The sequence below is a fragment of the Mobula birostris genome, chromosome 8 (assembly GCF_030028105.1).
Source record: "Mobula birostris isolate sMobBir1 chromosome 8, sMobBir1.hap1, whole genome shotgun sequence".
Classification (NCBI taxonomy): Eukaryota; Metazoa; Chordata; class Chondrichthyes; order Myliobatiformes; family Myliobatidae; genus Mobula; species Mobula birostris.
The window spans coordinates 51089037-51104806 of record NC_092377.1 but is presented as its reverse complement, the minus strand read 5'-3'; the positions used below and the strand labels follow the sequence as shown (position 1 = coordinate 51104806).

Genomic DNA, 15770 nt, shown 5'->3' with positions numbered 1-15770 from the left:
TCACCAGGAAATGATTGCTAGTGATTAATTCAGACATTGTGAGAGCTGCACATAGAGAAGGAAGCTGATCAATCCAATGTCTAGTCTAATGTGTTAGAGATACTCTGGGAGAACAACCTCGTCAACTTCAAATATCTATCAACACTTTAACCTGAAGTTTGTGTTGGAATACACTCTGCCTGAGCTCCACATTCAAACAACACCTCAGCTTCGTGTAGCATTTTGAGTGATGTAAAGAATCCCAAGGATTGTTTAGCCATGCCGTGAAAATAGATAATGTAACTCAAAATGTTGTTAAGGGGTCTGAGAGTTAGACACTTAGATGTAGTTAATCACTCTTTAAGTCAACGTGCACTTATACTCATTTTGTTCTGGAGTGGTTTTCAACAGGTGACATTACCTTTGTACTTTCTTTAAAGTCGGCAGTCAGAAGTGATTTTATTATCCCATTTAGACTGATATACAACAGGTTATCGCAAATATTAAGTGCCGGTATTACTCACAGTTTAATATTAGCATAAAATCCACATCCAAACACAAGAACACAAAATGATGTTGGGATCCCAAGAATGACAACATGTGTTCTCTTTCTGTTCATGAACTTGCCCTTTCCTAACTTGTTTATATGATATTTTTCAATAAGCAGTGCGTTAAATTCAGGAAGATCTCAAATAGATCTGGAGTGGCCTGGCCCTGTTGAAGTTATCCGAATATCCAAGTTTATATTGATGCACAAATCAGTTCAGTTGGTTGACTTGTGCACTCATTAATTAATTCTGGGTACACCAGCTCAGCACCGATCAAGTGTTATTGTGTGTAGCAGAACATTTTCCAGATGTAGTGCACAGCCCCAGGTTATTAACCACAATGTTCCTTATCCCAGTATCAGAAAAGGCTTCCCATTCCAACCCACCCCCATAACCATAGGGTAACATCAAGCATTCTTCCAGTCTTTTCAAAACTTATTACTTTAATCTTAATTTTGATTAAATCAAAAACAGAAAAGGTAGAGACTGTACTGCTGTCATACCCTATATAAATATCTGTTGGATATTTCAAATTTTAATCTTAATTTTGAGTAATGAAAAACAGAAAGGTGAAGATGTATTGTTGCCTTACCTTACCGTCTATAAATATTTGTTGGATATTTGGAATGAAGGGCTTTTAGTTTCAATGCTTTCCCACCCTCAATCAAGTAATCCACTTTCCTTTACAACATATCATAAAATTTTTGGACTTAGTCAGCAAGTTAGTTTCATTTGCAATGTTACACCACTCTGGTTAGAGATCTACAGTTGTAACAGATGGGTCACTTCAGTCAGGAGAGCAAAAAGCTGTTTGTTAATGGAAGGAAACCATCTGCTTCACTGTCAATCCACTCAACAAAATGATCCTAATGAGAGGCATGAGAACAGGGTAATAATAACCAGAAACATTATTAGTCAAGAACTTCGTTAGATCAGGTGGCTAATATTGCACCGTGCCAAGGTTTGAATGTCTGCTCTGCTGTGTTAACTAGCAATTATACATCAGAAACCCAATGATGTAAGTAGGAAGGCATGCCTAGAGAAGTATACCCAGTCAGTTGTCATAAGCATTCTATCTAGTCATGTCAGTGCATTTTACCCTACATACAAAATTCATTGAAGCCGTTTTTATTTCTAGTACTTTTACATATGATATTTATACTTGGAATTAGGAACAACACAGCACTGTAAAAAAAAAACAAAGTCAGCTTCTTCCCCACCATCTTGAATCAACTTGAAAGGCCCTAATTCTACATTAGACAACATTGCCCTCAGCTTGCGCTAATTTTTGTTTATTATGTCATGTAAGTTATGTACAATTTATGTCAGTTTGAATTCGTGTATTTTTGTGTTTGTCATGTTTGTAGTGTACTGTGCTGCAAAAAAAAAACTAACTTTCCTGGCATTTACACCATGGCTGTGTGTGTCCATGACAGTAAAACTTGAACTTGTTTTACAGTTACACAGTTGTATATACATCTTGGAAGGAGTGAAGGTCAGAAAACAGCCACATTTCAGCTGTGAAAGTTTGGCCTAGCACCTTCTCATGGAGTTAGGATTGCATCACTCCTGTGTTGCATTTATTTAGAGTATTAACAGCAAAATTAATTTACATTATCCCAGCAACAACTGCAGTTTGTCAGCACTGAGATATTTAGTGAGATTGAAGTCTGTAAGTGAAATGTCAATCTATGACCATCATAGCCAATGGCATTCTGTAGACAAACATATTCCAGAACCACTTCAATTCCCAGTCCCGTGCTCTTCCCCAAGAATTAAATGTGGCTTTGGCTGGTTAAATACGAATATGCATTCTTCAGCAAAGAAAGAAAATAAAAGGCCATTTGTTATTTTTGTAGTCAGTTATTCATTCTTGGATGAAAATGTCTATCCTGGAATTACCTTCTGAACTTTAGAGGACAGTTACCACATTGTTGGGAGTGGAGACAAATAATTGCCATTGTGAGTAAGAATAGCAGTTTTTCTTCCCTAAAGGGCTGTGTGAACCAGACAAGAATTATGATGATCATTGCTCAGGCAAACCTTTTAGTCCAAATTTATTTGATTAGTTAAATTTAAGTACCCCACCATCATGATATGCTTTGAATGTATCTCTGCATTAATAGTCCAGTAATTTTATGTCACTGTAATAACTGATCAAGAATCAAATAGCTTACATCTACAGTAATTCATGTTGTTCATATATGTCAATAGTATAGATAAAGTACTGCAAACATTACTTCTCAAGTGCACTGTTTACAGTATATCGAGGACTTGCAAAGGATCACAGATTCAATGAGAATGTTTGGATCTCAGAGGCTTACAATTTTCACTCTTCATTCACAATCAAGGCAAAGGTGGTGAAGTAAAGTAACAAAATTATAAGTTTTCTGAGCCTCAGAATGTTTGCAGTTCAAAGAATTGCTGGTATCATATGGATCCAAGCTGACCAAATCCCTTCATGTCTAACTGGAATGGAATACAAATGTCTACAACCATACCATTGATCATTCCCTTACACCTTGGAGAGTCAGCCTATGAGAAGTCCTTATGCTTTCCAGACAGGCAGACCCAGATTCCATTTAATGCATCAACAGAGGGACAAGATTTCTGATCATCCAGCAAACCCTCAATGCTTCACTGAGCTGTCATGTCCACATTCTCAGAGGCTGGGTTTCAGCCCTAAACCTAACAGAGGCAATAGCTCTATCATCAAGCCAATTGTGGTAGGCGCCAAAACTGGCCTTTACCACAGGAATTGATTCTCCCTGTTCCACCCAGATGAGTTTTCTACATGTCCTAAACATTTGCATTGCTGTAAGTCACATATAATCGATATCCAAGTGTATATCTGTCCTGGTGGCAGATAAAGGGCTGTTTAGCTCCTCTAACACCTGGAGCCAAAAGTGCCAAAAAATTTAAATTTAAAATAGAAAATTTACAAGGCTACGAAGAGATCAAAAGTTGATTTGTAAAATACTTCCTAAAAGCTCTCCTAACCTTGCTTTTATAAAATGGTTTAGTGAGAAAGAATGTTGTTCCTATTTTGCACGTGACCTGTAACATTAGCAGAGGAGTTGGATGATGTGACATCATCAAAATATAATCTAATTAAACTGGAAACATCTGGGTCAGAGCCCATGCAACTTTAAGGCTACCAGAAATAACAAGGCAGTGCAAAACAAGAGGAAAATTAAGGAATTTGTCTTCACAATTGTAGCCCCAAAACAGGTGCACTTAAAAGGTTAGCAGAATGTTCACTTCCCCTTCTCCACAAACAATTCAATATAGACAATGGTGCTTTTCCCAAGCTTGAGCAAAATTAAACCAGAGCTAAGCCACAAGGTGGTGCTTTCTTATTTCTGTTCCGTGCTATTTTTGATGCTTGTGTACCTGGGGCCATTTTACTGAATTTAGAGGAGAAGCTTTTCCTAAATGTTTAGTTCCATATAAGATTTAATCTTGTCTACCATCTTGTTAAATTTAATAAATGTGAATTTGATTGTACTCTATAGTCTGCTGCTAGAATGTAACCTAGAATTTAGAGAGACAAGCATGTGAAATGTGTCAGCAGTATTTTTCCTTGGTTGCTGTTCAAGATTCTTGTTGCTAACAGGACTGCCAAGTTCCTGAACTAATTTACAGTGGTATTGTTGGATAATATGAAAAAAACTGTACCTCCCCTCCCCCCCACTCTGGCTTAATTCCCACTGCATACCATTTCTGGAGATGCTGGTTGTCAAATCCCTGTGTATGTGCTTTATTTGGGTTCATTTATAGTGAAAGAGCTACTTGCATGTGCTTTGTTTACTTTAATGTGGAAATTAGATTTGGGAGTTGGACCAGACACAGGGATTCAATTGCAATGAATTAAATCCAAAATTGACAATTTAGGTCTGGAGTCTTCTTGCTTCCTTCATTTTCAGCTTCTACATTTTATACCACAGGCATTGGTAAAATAAATCTGCAATAAGTGATACTGACTCACTCTTGGGCATAAGCCTGGTGATCCTGGGTTATATCAGTTCATAATTTATTAAAGGCAATAGTAGCTAAATATTCATAGAATGTCTGTAGTATTAGAGTCAAGATTAAAGAGTTGTGGTACAAATTAGTAGAAAGGTGTATGATTTGATGGATATCACAAATGTAGTTACAAGGTGGAAATGATTGAAAATTAAATATCCAAGGTTATAAGGTCCTATGGAAGAATAGGCAGGAATGTAAGGGGAGTTGGGTAGTGCTCTTAATTAAGGATGCGATCGGGGCGATTGTGAGAGAGAATATGAAATCTATGAAACAGAACGTTGAGTCCACTGGTAAATTGTTTCTGCTGGTAAGTGAGACTAGAGCTAGGGGGTCATAGCCTCAAAATGTGAGGGAATAGAAACCTAGAAAATAGGTGCAGGAGTAGGCCATTTGGCCTTTGAGCCTGCACCGCCATTCAGTATGATCATGGCTGATCATCCAACTCAGAACCCTGTACCAGCCTTCCCTCCATACCCCCTGATCCCTTTAGCCACAAGGGCTGTATCTAACTCCCTCTTAAATATAGCCAATGAACTGGCCTCAACTGTTTCCTGCGGCAGAGAATTCCACAGATTCACCACTCTCTGTGTGAAGAAGTTTTTCCTCATCTCGGTCCTAAAGGGCTTCTCCTTTATCCTCAAACTGTGACCCCTCATTCTGGAATAGGATTAGGATGGATATGAGGGAAAAACTGCTTTTCCCAGAGTAGTGAATCTGTGGAATTCTCTGCCTAGGGAAGAAGTAGCGCCTACCTCATTCAATATATTTAAGGTATGGGTAAATTGATTTTATCACAGCCAGGGAATTAAGGATTATGGAAAAAGGCAAGAAAGTGAAACTGAGTCCACGGCTAGATCAGCCACGATCTTATTGAATGACAGAGCAGGCTCACAGGACTGGATGGCCTACTCCTACTCATTTTTCTTATGCTTTTATGTCTAGACTAAATAAATGAATAGGTAACATCACTGAATCTGAGAAAATATCTACAAGTACTATTTCTCTTCCCACAAATAAGTATTTTCAGCATTTCTCAAAGAAACTAATGTAATTAACTTTTTTTTTAAAAAAAATGTCAAGAAAATGTTCTAGGATGCCCTGAGGAAGCTGAATAAATACAGCTCTCTTTTCTCCTTTTGCAGTCTCGTTTCCTGTTGTTGAATCTCATGATTGTATCTCACTTTCCTATCCACAGCACATTAGGATTTGCTACCTTTGTGTTCCCTCCCTGAGAATCTGTTATATATCAGAACCACTGTAGCAACCTGTGAACATTTTCAACACGCCAAACCAATAAGGACACAGATTGTACAAATGAGCATTTCTAGTGCAGAGCTAGAATGCATAAGATATAGGAGCAGAATTAAGCCATTTGGCCCATTGTGTCTGGTCTATCATTTTATCATAGCTGATCCAATTTTTCTCTCATCCTCAATCTCTTATCTTCTCCCTTTATCCCTTCATGCCCTGATCAATCAAAATCTATCAACCTCTGCCTTAAATATGCATTAAAAATGGCCTCCATGGCTGCCTGTGGCAATAAATTCCACAGATTCACCACTCTCTGGCTAAAGTAGTTCGTCCTCTTCACCATTCTAAAAGGACACCCCTCTATTCTGAGGCTGTGTCCTCTAGTCTTAGACTTTCTCACCATTGGAAACACCCTCTTCACATCCACTCTACCAAGGCCTTTCACTATTTGATATGTTTCAATGAGGTCACACCTCATTCTTCAAAATTCTAGTGAATACAGCCCCAGAGCCATCAAATGCTGTTCATATGAAAAGCCATTCAATCCTGGAATCATGTTCGTGAACCACCTTTGAACCCTGGCCAGTTTCAGCACATCAAATAAATGGATAAGTTTATAACTCAAGTTTATGGTCATAATGTACAAGTACATGTATGCACAGGTAGAAAGAAAACTTACAGTACCTGCAGCAGCATCACACAGGCAGTATTCACAAGAGAACCATAAATTAAACAAATAATGCACAATTTTACAAGAAAGAACACAATTAAAACAAAAATGAACAAAGTCCATTTTATTGCGAAGTGATCACAAGTGTAGTTGCTGAACTATAGTTTTGCCATTTGGTTAAAGAACTGAATGCCTGAAGGAAGTAACATTTCTTGTATCAAGTGGTGTAGGACTTCCGGTTTCTATACCTCCTACCCAATGGGAACTGTGCAAAGGTGGTAACAGCCTGGAAGGTGGGGATTTTTGATAATGGTTCTTACCTTCTGCAAGTACTGCCAATAATGGGAGGGATATGTCTGTGATATATTGGACAGTGTCCACTCCTCTCTGCAGCTTTATACATTCCTGTTCATTTGAATTGTCGTACCAGATTATGATGCAACCAGGATATCGTCAACTTTATATCCGTAGAGGTTCGTGAGTGTTTGGTGCTGATCTAACACTCCTTAGCCCCTAAGAAAGTAAAGATACTGGTGCATTTCCCTTATCTATCTGCTGGACCCAGTTCAGGTCACCTGATATGTTAACACACAAGAAATTAAAGCTGTCTACTCTCTCCACTGGTTATCCCCCAATTTAGATTGGTGTATGTTCACCCTCCTTCCCCTTCCTGAAGTGACTAACCAGCTCTTTAGTTTTGCCGATGTTGAGTGAGAAGTTGTTGAATCACCACGCAACATATGTCACTCTGGTAAGATGGCTCATCGCCACCTGTGTTTCATCCAACAACAGCAGCATCATCAACAAATTTGAAGATGGTATTGGAGCTGTGCTTATCCACACAATTAAATGTGTATACAGAGTACAGCAGGGTAGCCTTGAGGTGCACCTGTGTTAATGAGCAGCAAGAAGATGTTGCCTCTAATCCCCAGTGATGAAGGTCCGCTGATGAGGAAGCTGAGTGTCCACTTGCAGTGGTAACTAAGTTGTAATTGTGTTTAGTTCATGCAAGCTACTTTTCAGTTCATATTCATATTATCAGGTGTTAGACTGTCAAAATATGGATGAAGGATTTCTATTCCTGGTGGAAAAGAATAATAATACTGAGGTTGCATCTGAAAGTGCTAAAAGACAAGTGGGCTAATCCCTGCTCAACTGCCAGTAAGTCTGAATTCATTGGAGGTCTGCAAAGAAAGGGAATTCTCGGGAAATCTACTTTGCCACCCCCTTGAAGATTATCTCATGGACCAATCACTCTAGTTTAAGAAATGATGAAATCTACTTGAACAAGGTTCATCCCAAATTCCAACTACTTTGGAAAGGGCTCAGATCTTTCCACATTCATCAGCTATAAGAACTAACCAGATATTACCACAAGGCTGTTACTCCGCAGGCCTCACCCCAGGAGTATTCCTTTCCTTATAGCAGGGGATCCCAAACTGGGTCCATGAATCCCTCAGTTAATGGCAGGAGTCCATTACATAAGATTGGTTGGGGACCCAAAGCCATGCATAGGAGAACTCCATAAGAAATTTTATATTAATTAAAAGCAATGCATTCACACCCTTGCATGCACTTCATGCATCCATCATTCATTTGAGCCTAAATCAAAGCACAAAATTTGATCTAAAAGATTATATTCAAAAGATGTAACTAAAATCAAGAAGTGCACTATGAAACAGATTCAGACCTTATATAGGAGCCAAAATCAGAGAAAAATAATTATTAGTTAATTAATAACTAAAGTTAATAATAACCATTTTCTTTTCAAGTAACTTCAAAATAAAATGAGTGGATTGTGTAAAATTTCTGCCAGTTTTCTATTCCCTTTATAAGAACCAATTTCACTCTTATTTAGTTTGATATTTTTATAACACAACCCTCATCCAAAAGCAAAAATCTCTACAACACAACAATGATATTAATGATGACATCATATAAGGGATCTTAGGCTTTCAACAGAGAAGCTTAGAATGCAGTATCTGAGAGTTAATGTGAAGTCGCCTAAAACTCAGGATGAGCTTGAAATAATATACTGCATCTGATTCCAAGTACTGCAATGTAGAAAAACTGTAAAAGTCCTGGTGAAACTACAGAAGTTTACTCGAGTACTTCTAGAGGTTAAATTACAAATTCCAGAGGGACTTTAGCAGCTGGAGAAGACCATAAGATATAAAGCAGAATTAGGCCTTAGCATGTCTGATCTACTTTTCCTCTTAGCCCCAATATCCTGCCTTCCCCCTCCCCTGTATCCCTTCATGTCGTAACCAATCAAGAGTCTATCAAGCTCTGCCTTTAATGTACATAAAGACTTGGCCTCCATAGCTGTCTGTGACAAAGAATTCCACAGATTCACAACTCTCTAGCTAAAGAAACCCCTCTTCATCTCCATTCTAAAAGGACATACCTCTATTTCGAGGTTGTGTCCTCTGGTCTTAGACTTGCCCACCATAGGAAGCATCTTTTCCACATCTACTCAATCAAGGTTTTTTACCATTCGATAGGTTTCAATTAGGTCACCCCTCATTCTTCTAAATTCTAGTGAATACAGGTCCAGAGCCATCAAATACTATTCATGTGACAAGTCGTTTAATCCTGGAATCATTTTTGTAAACCTCCTTTGAACCACCTCAAGTTTCAGCACATCTTGTCTAAGATAAAGGGCCGACAACTGCACACAGTACTCCAGGTGAGGCCTCAGTGATGTTTTATAAAGTTTCAACATTACATCCTTGCTTTTATATTCTAGTCCTCTTGAAATGAATGCTAACATCATTTTTGCCTTCCTCATCACAGACTCAACTTGCAAATTAACCTTTGGGAAATCCTGCACTAGGACACCCAAAATCTCATTGTGCTACAGCTTTTTGTGTTTTCTCTCCATTTTGAAAATAGTCAACCCTTTCATTTCTTCTACCAAAGTGCATGATCATACATTTTCTGACACTGTATTCCACTTGCCAATTCTTTGCCCATTCTCCTAATCTGTCTAAGTCCTTCTGTAGACTCTACTCCCTCAAAATTACCTGTCCCTCCACCTATCCTCATATATCTCCAAACTTTGCAATAAAGCCATCAATTTCATTATCCAGGCAACACACATCAAAGTTGCTGGTGAACGCAGCAGGCCAAGCAACGAAGTTAGTCCTGACGAAGGGTCTCAGCCTGAAACGTCGACTGCACCTCTTCCTACAGATGCTGCCTGGCCTGCTGCGTTCACCAGCAACTTTGATGTGTGTTGCTTGAATTTCCAGCATCTGCAGAATTCCTGTTGTTTGCGTTTGAAGTTCATCATCCAAATCATTGGCATATAAAGTAAAAAGAATCAGTCCCAACACAGACTCTTGTGGAGCACCACTAGTCACCGATAGCCAACCAGAAAATCCTCCCTTTATTCCCACTCTTTGCATCCTGCCAATCAGCCGCTTCTTTATCCATGCTAGTATCTTTCCTGGAATACCATGGGCTCATAGCCTGTTAAGCAGCTTCATGGGTGGCACCTTGTCAAAGGCCTTCTGGAAGTCCAAGTACACAACATCAACCGATTCTCCTTTGTCTATCCTGCTTGTTACTTCTTCAAAGAATTCCAACAGATTTGTCAAACAAGATTTTCCCTTGAGGAAACCATGCTGACTACGGCCTATTTTATCACCTGCCTCAAGTCCCCTGAAGCCACATCCTTAACAATCAACTCCAACATCCTCCCAACTACTGAGGTCAGAATAACTGGCCTATAATTTCCTTCTTTCTGCCTCTCTTCCTTCTTGAAGACAGGAGTGACATTTGCAATTTTCCAGTCTTCCAGAATCTAGTGATTCTTGAAAGATCATTATTAATGCCAGCACAATCTCTTTGGCCACTTTTTTCATTACCCTAAGATGTTCACCATCTGGTCCAGGTGACTTATTTGCCTTCAGACCCTTCAATTTCCCAAGAACCTTCTTTCTAGTAATGGTGACTTCACACACGTTATGACCCCTGACACTTGGAACTTCCACCGTACTGCTAGTGTCTTCCACAGTGAAGACTGATGCAAAATACTTACTCAGTTCATCCGCTATTTCCTTTTCGCCCATTATCACTTCCCCAGAATCATTTTCCAGCTGTCCAATATCCACTCTTGCCTCTCTTTTACACTTTATGTATCTGAAGAAACTTTTGGTATCCTTTTTAATATTATTGGCTAGCTTACTTTCATATTCCATCTTTACCTTCTTAATTACTTTTTCAGTTGCCATCTATTGGTAATTAAGAGCTTCTCAATCCCATAACTTCCCACTAATTTTTGCTTTATTACATGCCCCCCTCTCTTTGGCTTTTATGTTAGCTTTGACTTCCCTTGTTAGCATTGTTGTGTCATCTTCCTCCTCTTTGGGGTTTATATATCCTGTGCCTTCTGAATTGCTTCCAGAAGTTCCAGCCATTGCTGCTCTGCCAGTGTTCTTTTCCAATCAATTCTGACCAACTCCTCTCTCTTGCCTCTGTAATTCCCTTTACCCCACTGTAGTATGAATACATCTGACTTTTACATTTTCCTTCTCAAAGTTCAGGGTGAATTTGATCATATTATGATCACTTTATCTCAAGGGTTCTTTTACCTTAAGCTCTATAATTAATTCTGATTCACTGCACAACAGAATAGCTGATCCTCCAGTGAGCTCACTATAATAAGACTAGTATAGATGTATCATGGATGGTTTTTGTCCACATGGTGGGCTTATAAATCATTGGTCATTGAGTCATAAGCTCAACAGCATAGAAACAATCCGTTCAGCCCATCTAGTCTGTCCTATGATGGTCTGCTGCCTAGATCTATCTACCTGCATGCAGACCACAATTCTGGCCAATTCCTCTCTTATGCCTCTGTAATACAGATACATCTAACTCAGCTTCTCTTTCTGAAATTTCAGGGTGAATTCAATCATATTATGATCACTTTCCCCTAATGGTTCTTTTACCATAAACTCTCTAATCAGTTCTGTTCCATTGCACAACAGCCAATCCAGAATAGCTGATCCCCTCGTGGGCTCAACCATGAGCTGCTCTAAAAAGCTATCTCATAGGCATTCTAGAAATTCTTCCCTCATGGAATCTTGCACCAACCTGATTTTGCCAATCTAACTGCATATTGAAATCCCCGACTATTGTAGCATTGCTCTTTTGACATGCATTTTCTATCTTCCTTTTTAATTTGTAGACCACATCTTTACTATTGTTTGAGAGTCTGTATATATCTCCCATCAGGGTCTTTTTACCCTTGCAGTTCCTTAGCTCTATCCACGATGGTTCAACACCTTCCAACCCTATGTCACCTCATTCTAATGATTTAATTTCATTTTTTACCAACAGAGCCACTCCAGCCTCTCTGTCTTCCAGCCTGACCTTTCAATACAATGTGTATCCTTGGACATTAAGCTCCCAGCTATAAACTTCTTTCAGCCATGATTCAGTGATGACTACAAAATCATACTTGCCAATCTGTAATTGTGTTATAAGCTCATCGACCTTATTCTGTATACTACGCACATTCAAAAATAACACTTTCAGTCCTCTGTTCACCGTTTTTGATTTTGTCTCTCTTTTACATTCAACTCATCCTGTTGACTGCAAAGTTGCTGTATCATCAGCCTCTCCTTGCTTGGAGTCTCACTTCACATTGCCTCTGTTGTAAACCAACTAGCTCATCTTCTGCACTATCACTCTGATTCCCATACCCCTGCCAAATTAGTTTAAACCCACCCAAACAACCCTAGCCAGCCTGCCCTCGGGTTCAGGTTTAACCCGTGCCTTTTGTACAGAAATCCGATTCTTAGGCAGAATATTCTCCTTGAAGCAAAGAAGGTTGAGGGTACATTTGATTGAGGTGTACAAAGTCATGATGGGTTAAAATGAATAAATAGAGAGGACATTATTCTTTTTATTTGGTGGTGTGAGAAGATATGGACAATGCAATGTGCCATTGACATGGCGAGAGAGCAATGTGAAGGGAGACTTTGCAGAAAGCAGTTATGATCTGCAACTCAGTGCCTGTGAAAATAATGATAACAACCCCGATGAGTGATATCAGAAGTAAATCATGTAGGGAAATAATTTATGGAAGGGTGTCTGGGGAAGGAGATCATAGGAATTCATAATTAATAGATTTCTCTGCAGGGGCCTGGAATGGGCTCAATAACTCAAAGCACTGCTTTATATTTATGATAATTCTTTGATTATGATTCAGACTTTTGTCCTTCATTTCAAGTTATTCTTTTCCCACAAAGCCTTGAAAGCCACCACTACATACTTAACTTTTCTTGATATTTACGTGCCCATCCTTGGGATCAAGAATGCTTTGCTTCTGCTCTGGTCCTATAACTTCTCAGGTGGCTAATGAGGCATGATCATCACTGCTCAGTATCCAGGAGTCAGTCAGCCTGCCTTCCATATTTGAACAAACTTTATGAGAGGTTCCCAATGTCCAAAAGGAATAGAATTAATTGGACATTTATAACACAATTATTTAGTCTCAGCAACAAAGCTTTTCAAATAGGTGACATGCAGCCCACAAAAGAAAACTATAAAAATAACACAATAGAGATGATACTGTTAGTACATTCATTTATTTTTACTTGGACCATAAACATATTCCAAGTATTTTTATGCAGTTATGGTTATTAATTGGAAACTAAAGGACAGTCTACAAGTGAAGTGTACAAGGATGCTTTGAAACACTGAGAGTGCACTGGAGTCAAATTATAAACTGTTTATAAGTGAAACAGCTTGTATATAAGAGAAATCTGGTGCCAGAAATGAATGGGAAAAATCCATGTGTGCATTGATCAAACTCGCTGTTCTCTGAGTGGTAAGTTCCTCAATGGAATTCTATTTTTAACTTTAATGACACGTACAATTATATTAATATGGCAGTCAATTTTGCAGAATTTATTTAACCCTGCCCTTGCTGACTAAACATTTACAGCTACCACAAGAGTGGCACTTCTGAACATTTATTTCTTGGTTAAAACACAAAAATGGGTAAGAATATACCTTAATGCCCTGTTATTCTATGATGTTCTGCAGCTCAAAGATCTCAATGAAAGAATTATCTGTATCATTAAAATGTTCACGAAATAGTTTTCTGTGCAGGGAACAATGAGCCCCTATGTCACCTTCCACAATCACATTGTTTTCAGGAAATGCAATGATAAATGTCATTATGATTTAAACTGCCATGTCATGCAGTTATAAACCCACACAATAACTTTCCTGGCACTATTTCATTTAGTTGGCAAAGGCTTATAAGTTGGTGAAGAGTATTCTGTTGCCAAATCAGCAATAGTTTCCCTGTATGTTTACAAGCATCATTGACAAGAAGAGATTTTAATGTTAGATTGATGATCCTCTCAAACGATCCTAATTTTCAATTAAAATGTGTAATTCAGTCCACATATTTTGCCACAGATGGACTCCAGATTTGGAGATGTTTCTTACAGATGTAAAATGATATCTGTATCAACTTAAACCCTCAATATACAAATGGTTGGATTCCCAAGATGAAGTGAGTGTCTCCAAATTAGCCATCATCTCTATCTATGCAGTTCCAATTGGAGAGCAGAGAGTGCTTGCAATTCTTGTTGCTTGTCAGAATTAGCATGCTCAAATGGTTAGTTCAGTCTCGCAGCGGGAAATAGTCACACACAACAGCAATGAATTGTTAACATGTCATTACAGCATGCCAACATCTCTGAATTTCAAATGCCTGACATATGTATGCCTCTACATACAAACGAGCTCCCATAATATTATTAAATTCACAACGCTGTTATGCATACATACATTCATCCTTACATACTGTACGACAAAACTAGTTTCATTTCTTTCAAGCAACACACACTAAATGCTGAAGAAACTCAGCAGGCCAAGCAGCACCTATGGAAAAGAGTACAGTCAACGCATCAGGCCGAGGCCCTTCACCAAGACTGGAAAGAAAGATGAGGAGTCAGAGTAAGAAAGTGGGAGGAGGGTAGGAAGAACCACAAGGTGATAGGTAAAACTGGGAGTAGGGGAGGGGTGAGGTAAAGAGCTGGGAAGTTGATTGGAGAAAGAGATACAGGGCTAGAGAAGGGGGGGAATCTGATAATAGAGGACAGAAGGCCATGGAAGAAAGAAAAGGAGGAGGAGCACCAGAGGGAGGTGATTGGCAGGTAAGGAGATAAGATGAGAGAGGGAAATGGGAATGGGGAATGTTGAGGGGGGGGGTGGACATTACCGTAAGTTTGAGAAATCGATGTTCATGCCATCAGATTGGAGGCTACCCAAATGGAATATAAGGTGTTGCTCCTCCATCCTAAGTGTGGCCTCATTGCGACAGTAGAGGAGGCAATGGACTGACATGTTGGAATGGGAATGGGAAGTGGGTAGCCGCTGGGAGATCCCATTTTTTCTGGCATACAGATCATAGGTGCACAGCGAAGAGGTCTCTCAATCTGCTTCGGGTCTCACCGGGAGGCCACACTGGGAGCACCGGAGCTGGTAGATGACCGCTACATTTTCACAGGTGAAGTGTCACCTCACCTGGAAGGACTGCTTGGGGCCCATTCTTTCTTCCTTGCACCTCTTTTAGTAATTGCTCTTAACAGTCTTGGAGGCTTTTGATAGCATTCATTACTACCATATCCAGTTATAATTTTTGGGTGTTTTATGAGGAAATCATGCAAAGGGATCCATCATTTCCTTTCCCACAGGGTCTCATGGAATTCTGTGACAGAACCTGACCTATTGATATGTGCCCAGAAGTGTTCTTATGCACAAATCTTTCTACAAGTGACAGGTCAGCTGAAAGGAAGTTCCCAAGCAATATGCCAACATACAACCCTCACAATCCTGGGAACTTCACCACATTGTGTTACTTGGCATCTGTGTGCCTGAGTTTACACACAGCTTGATGCATCCACATGCCAAGCCATAGAAGAGAAAAGCAAAGATGTTGTGCTAGAACTGTACACAATTTGAGTTAGGACACACTTCAAGTTCTATGTACATTTTCAGTCACTACATTACAGGAACAATGTGCTTTCACTAGTGAAGAGTAGTTCCTATGACTGAAAATATTGAATAGGCTGGAGTTGTTTGTTTTTAAATGGAGGGGGCAAAGGAAAGGTTTAAATAAGGTATGTACATAAACCAATAAAGAAGGAGGACTTATTTGTCTTAGATAGATAGATAGACAGACATATTTTATTGATCCCGAGGGAAATTGGGTTTCGTTCCAGTTGCACCAACCAAGAATAGAGTATAAATATAGCAATATA

The 15770-nt window shown here is 39.2% G+C and overlaps 1 long non-coding RNA gene across 1 annotated transcript in view; it reads right to left on the bottom strand.

Annotated features, from left to right (window-relative positions):
- LOC140202195 (uncharacterized) overlaps positions 1-15057 on the bottom strand; it is a 132250-nt gene extending 117193 nt beyond the window's left edge. The window contains exon 1 of the long non-coding RNA XR_011887031.1: positions 14729-15057. This is a non-coding gene — a long non-coding RNA (uncharacterized lncRNA). The remainder of the gene's footprint in view (positions 1-14728) is intronic.
- Between the last annotated feature and the right edge of the window lie 713 nt (positions 15058-15770).